Consider the following 5537-nt stretch of genomic DNA (forward strand, 5'->3'; position numbering starts at 1 on the left):
GAGGAGATGGCTTGAATTGATCAAGGACTATGACATGAGATTGCCCTATCACCCAGGGAAGGCAAATGTTGTAGCTGATGCCTTGAGCCGTAAAAGTTATGTGAACACCCTCATAGCTGGAGGATTACCTCAGGAATTAGCCGACGATCTCAGAGAGCTCCGACTGGAGATAGTACCGAGAGGATTTGTCGCCACCTTGGACATACAGTCCACTCTGACCGAAAGAATCCGTGAAGCCCCGAAGACAGACAAGGAAATTGCAGAGGTAAAGGAAAAGATGAGTAACAGAAAGGCTAAAGGTTTTCGTGAAGATGAGCACGGAACTTTATGGTTTGAGGATCGCATCTATGTGCCTAATGACCCAGAGGTCAGGAAGTTAATTCTTCAGGAGGCCCATGATTCACCGTACTCGATTCACCCAGGCAACACCAAGATGTATCTGGATTTGAAGGAAAGTTTCTGGTGGACAGGTATGAAGAAGGATATTGCCGAGTACGTAGCAGTATGCGATGTTTGTCAGCGAGTAAAGGCGGAACATCAGAAGCCAGCAGGGTTACTTCAACCTTTGCCGATTCCCGAGTGGAAATGGGAGAAACTTGGAATGGATTTTATCATAGGATTACCCAGGACCCGTTCAGGTTATGATTCCATCTGGGTAGTGGTTGATCGCTTGACCAAGGTAACTCATTTCATTCCCGTGAAGACTACCTATACCAGCGCTAAGTTATCCAAGATATACATGACCAGGATCGTATGTCTGCATGGAGTTCCGAGGAGTATCGTGTCAGATAGAGGAACACAATTTACCTCAAAGGTTTGGAATCAGTTGCATGAAACTTTGGGTATGAGGCTGGAATTCAGTACAACTTTTCATCCGCAGACACACGGACAGACCGAGAGTGTCAACCAGATTCTGGAGGACATGTTGAGAGCGTGTGTGCTAGACTATGGGTCTAGCTGGGATGATAATTTGCCATACGAAGAGTTCTCGTACAATAACAGTTATCAGACCAGTCTGAAAATGGCCCTTTTCGAAGCTCTATACGGAAGGAGGTGCAGAACACCATTGTTGTGGGATGGTGTTGGAGATCGAAAACTTTTCGGTCCCGATCTTATCAAAGACTCCGAAGAGAAGGTCAAACTGATTTGGGATAGACTCAAGGTAGCTCAGTCGAGGCAGAAGAGTTATGCCGACAGTAAACGCAAGGAAGTAACATACGAAGCGGGAGACCGAGCATATCTTCGTGCGTCGCCACTTCGTGGAATCAAGAGGTTTGGTGTTAAAGGAAAGTTGGCATCCAGGTTCATTGGCCCCTACAAAATCCTCGAACGTCGTGGAGAAGTTGCTTACAAGCTGGAATTGCCGGAAGGATTGTCCGGAGTTCACGATGTCTTCCATGTTTCTCAGCTGAAGAAATGCCATGCTGAGATGGCCGATATTCCGTTGAGAGACACAGTGCCCCTAGAGGCCATACAACTCGACAGTGATCTGACTTATGAGGAGAAACCCGTCAGAATTCTCGAGACTGCGAACAGAGTCACCCGCAGCAAGATCATCAAGTTTTGCAAGGTTCTGTGGAGTCATCATTCCGAGGAGGCAGCCACCCGGGAGCGAGAAGAAGACCTCCGCCGAGACCACCCGCACCTATTTGCTAGCCAACCCGAATCTCGAGGGCGAGATTCATCTTAAGGTGGGTAGGTTTGTAACATCCCAAATTTCTCATTTGGAATGTTTTACAATTATAGCTAAGCATCTATGCATTTTGTTGAATTGAGTGGCATTTGGAAATTTCAGAGGCAGTTGAGTTTCTTTTTGTGAATTTGAACTTGATTTGGCATTGAAATTTATTTCAAAAAATACCTGACTAATACTTGAGCAAAAGTATGAGAGGAGTAAACATGACACTCCAAAGAAAAATGTCAGAATAAAATATTGCCAAAAAAGTTTGAATTCAAATTTGATTTTATTTGGAATTTGCAAAAAGTGTTTTATTTTAGTTTCTGTTTTACCTCTGGAAAAATGTCCACGTTGTAGGATTAATTCCCCTGAGAATTTTGATATATCTATGTCCTATATAAAAATAATATATTTTTTCTATATTTTCCCTTCTCTCTAATTCAAAAAAAGGAAAGCCCAGTCGCCCGCGCAGGCCGCCAACCAGCGCCGCTCCCCACGCACGCTCGTGAGGGAGATCTCATGTAACTCCCTTCTCCCTCACGTAACTATCTCTCTCTTTCTTTCTTTTCTTTTTCTCTTTCTTTATCTTCTTTTTCTCCTCTGACCGCTGGACCCCACCGCGTTATCTCCTTCCTCGCGAACAACCTGCACCGCGTATCTGGCTCGCCGCCTCGCGCACGGCTGCGTCCACGCCCTCGCCAAACCCTAGCTAAGATTCTTTCCCTCACCCAAGTAACACGTCCTATAAGTAGCCCTACCCGTCCTCTCGCGATCCCCTTCGAAAACCCTCTCTAAAACCCTCCACAGCCGCTGCCATCTCCATCCCGATCTCGTTCTGTTCGCCGCCGTTCATCGCCGCACCCGACGCCGGTGAGCACCCCTTCGACCCCTCCTTCCATCCACGCACTGCCGTCGCCCAGGCGCACTCACTTGACATGTTTTTGCCCTCTCTTGTCAACTACAGGGGCAAACCGAGCTCGTACGTCGACCACCGGAGCTACAGAGCGCCCACCGCTGTCACCATCGCCCTCCTCGTTTCCGTCATCGCCAAGCGCGAACTCCACCACCCCCGCGACGCCCTCGCTTCACCGCATACGTTCAGCCACTCCACCGACGCCCGCGACCGCCAGAATCGCCGCCCCGTTCGACGCCGACCGCCGCTCCGTCGCCTGTGTACGTCGTCAACGTCGCTGTAAGCGAGCGCTCCTCTATTTTTTTTTCTTTTAGATCGAACCGTTAGATCGGTTTAGTAACTCGTTTTTTTCTTGGTTTTAGTGTACGGTTTTTTTAGGTTTAGATTTAATCCGGTTAACTGGTTTCTTTTAGTTATACACTGTACGCGTATGCTAGTTAACGACCGGGCGTGGTTTAGTTTCAGATCGCACCACCCCGAGCCCAATAGCGCCCATTAGTTTTTTTTCTGTTATTTACGTTCTGTTTTAAAAACAGAAAAGTTCCAATCTTGTAAAATCTGTTTCTCTTAGGTTTTTTAATATTTTTAGTTGATTCTTTTTTTGTTAGTTTGCAAATTTGTTGTAGTTTCTGTAGAAAATATGTTTAGCCATGTTTAAATTATTAGAAATAGTTTTATATTAGATTTAGACAGATTAGTTTTCTGCCATAAATTGAGTTAGGATTTTTTTAGTGATTCTTTTTGCTACTGCTTAGTTTTGACCATGCCTAGCAGTAGGAACTTGTTTGGGTATTTTAGATTTAATAAACAATTAGTTTTATGTCGAAATCAAGTTTTTCTTATTTATTTAGCTAGCTACTGTTTTCCTACTGTTCTAGTTAGTAAATAATCTTATTTTTATTATGTTTTAGTTTATTTTAGATTAGTTTCTGTAGCTACAGAGGAGGAACTTTTATTTACGGTAGAATAAAAAAATTTATTTTATTTTCTTTGCTAGGATTGTTTTAGGCATAATAGGAGTTCTATAATAGCTTTTGATGTGATTCTTTTTGCTACTAGTTTGTATGATGTTTTCCCTTCTGTTAGTTAGCAAAACCAATGCTTAGGTTCTGTTAAGAAAAGTTTTAGTTGTGTAAAACTATTTCTTAGTTGTTGCTTGATATGATGAAAACCTTGATTCGCTTTCTCCGAGTTTTTCCTTGGTTTTGGTTTGAGTGCTTGGGTGTTTTACTTCAACTTGCTGTTATGTTATATTGTGCTATACTTATTTGTGCTATTGTTTGACTCGGTAGAATTCCCGGAGTGCGAAGCCTGCTATTACGAGTCGCTAGCTTTCGAAGACCGTGAGCCAGGCAAGTCATTTGATCAAGGTTTTACAATACCTATGATTTTATTGCATTAGAGTTATACCTCCCCACCATGCATGCAGTAGGAGAATTTTGTTAAGTTATGTTCTTGAGTAGTATCATGAGGTAGGATGAACCCTTCTCCCTTGTTACCGATGCCCGGGACGATGTAGTTGATTGCTATGCTTTAGTAGACGGGGTTGGTTGAGTGATTCAGAAGGGAGATGCGAGAGTCAAGATGATGATAACCCCATGACGTCAAGCTCAAGATGGACTTCAAAATTCACTACTGGGTAGAGGACGGTTGACGGGCACCCTGGAGAAACCAGAGGATGGCCGGGATGCATGGAGAAGCGCCATGACATCTTGCGGAAAGCTTCACCCAGCCACGAAGAGACGGATGGATACACCTTGATCGGAAGCTTACCTGTGCAGCCGCAAGCCATTATGGGCTCTGGCTGGGTTGACCCTAGGCGTGACTCTGGCCGGACGGTGCTACGAGATGTAGAAGAACGGTAGGATTGGATGGGCACCTGCAGTGGCCCAGAGAAACCTTACGGAAGACCCTGTTTCGTTCGTCCCGTCTTCAAACACCAGGCAGTGCGAGGACATAAAGGAGGGAACGATTCTTGCGGGTAAAGTGCACAAGACTCTGCAGAGCAACAACCTAATCGATTAGCTGTGTCCCCGGTTACGGACAAATGAGCCTCTGGGATTGGAGTATTTCGGATATCTGAACACTGAACTTAATAAATTAATTGAGGGGGTTATTTAATAATTGGGAATGAGACATTGGTTGATAACTACCAACATTTTGTAGTAATTGCAAACTAGTCCTTGTTGTAGGGAAAAATGGCTTTTTCGCAAAACAATGAAACTTAGAGCCCCACAGCCAAATTGCATATAGTATTAGTAATTTTATTGTTGTTCTCTCTTCATGACTTGCCGGCATATTCAAAAATGCTGACCTACATGGCTGCAACGTCTTATGTTGCAGAGGAGTTTTCCGACCAGGAGTGAGGCCACGATCCACGCTTGGCGATTGCCCTATGGAGTCGGATGGACTCGCTACTCGTCTACGCTTCCGCAGCTTGATTTAGTTTATTTCTCATGAGTTGGCCTTCGGCCGAATTTATTATCTTGTAATAAAGACTCGATATGAGAATCGTGTAATAAATTCAGGTGTGATTGAACTTTGAATCTTTGCATCAATGTACTGTGTGTGCCAGCATGATCTTGGGACTGTACAGCTACACAGAGACTTGACCGATTTCGGGTCGGGTCGCTACATGCATTGATAGTACAACGATGGTTCTAGAGAACAGTAGTACCCTCCACTTCCAACTGTAGCTCCTTGGCCCTGAGATTCAAGAGTTCAAAACTGGTGCACTATACTAGACTAGACTAGAAGTACAGTACATCGCACTACTAGTTGAGAAAAGTAGTACTAGTACTGCTACAGTACGAGTACGTACTCCTCCGTCACATAATGTAAGACGTTTTTTGACACTAGTTGGCGTGTACAAAAAATGGCAAAAACATACCCAAAATTTCTGAATCCACGCCAAAAACTACTACCTAGTGCCAAAAATTTCTTACT

The sequence above is a fragment of the Triticum aestivum genome, chromosome 6D, assembly GCF_018294505.1.
Source record: "Triticum aestivum cultivar Chinese Spring chromosome 6D, IWGSC CS RefSeq v2.1, whole genome shotgun sequence".
NCBI classification, from domain to species: domain Eukaryota; kingdom Viridiplantae; phylum Streptophyta; class Magnoliopsida; order Poales; family Poaceae; genus Triticum; species Triticum aestivum.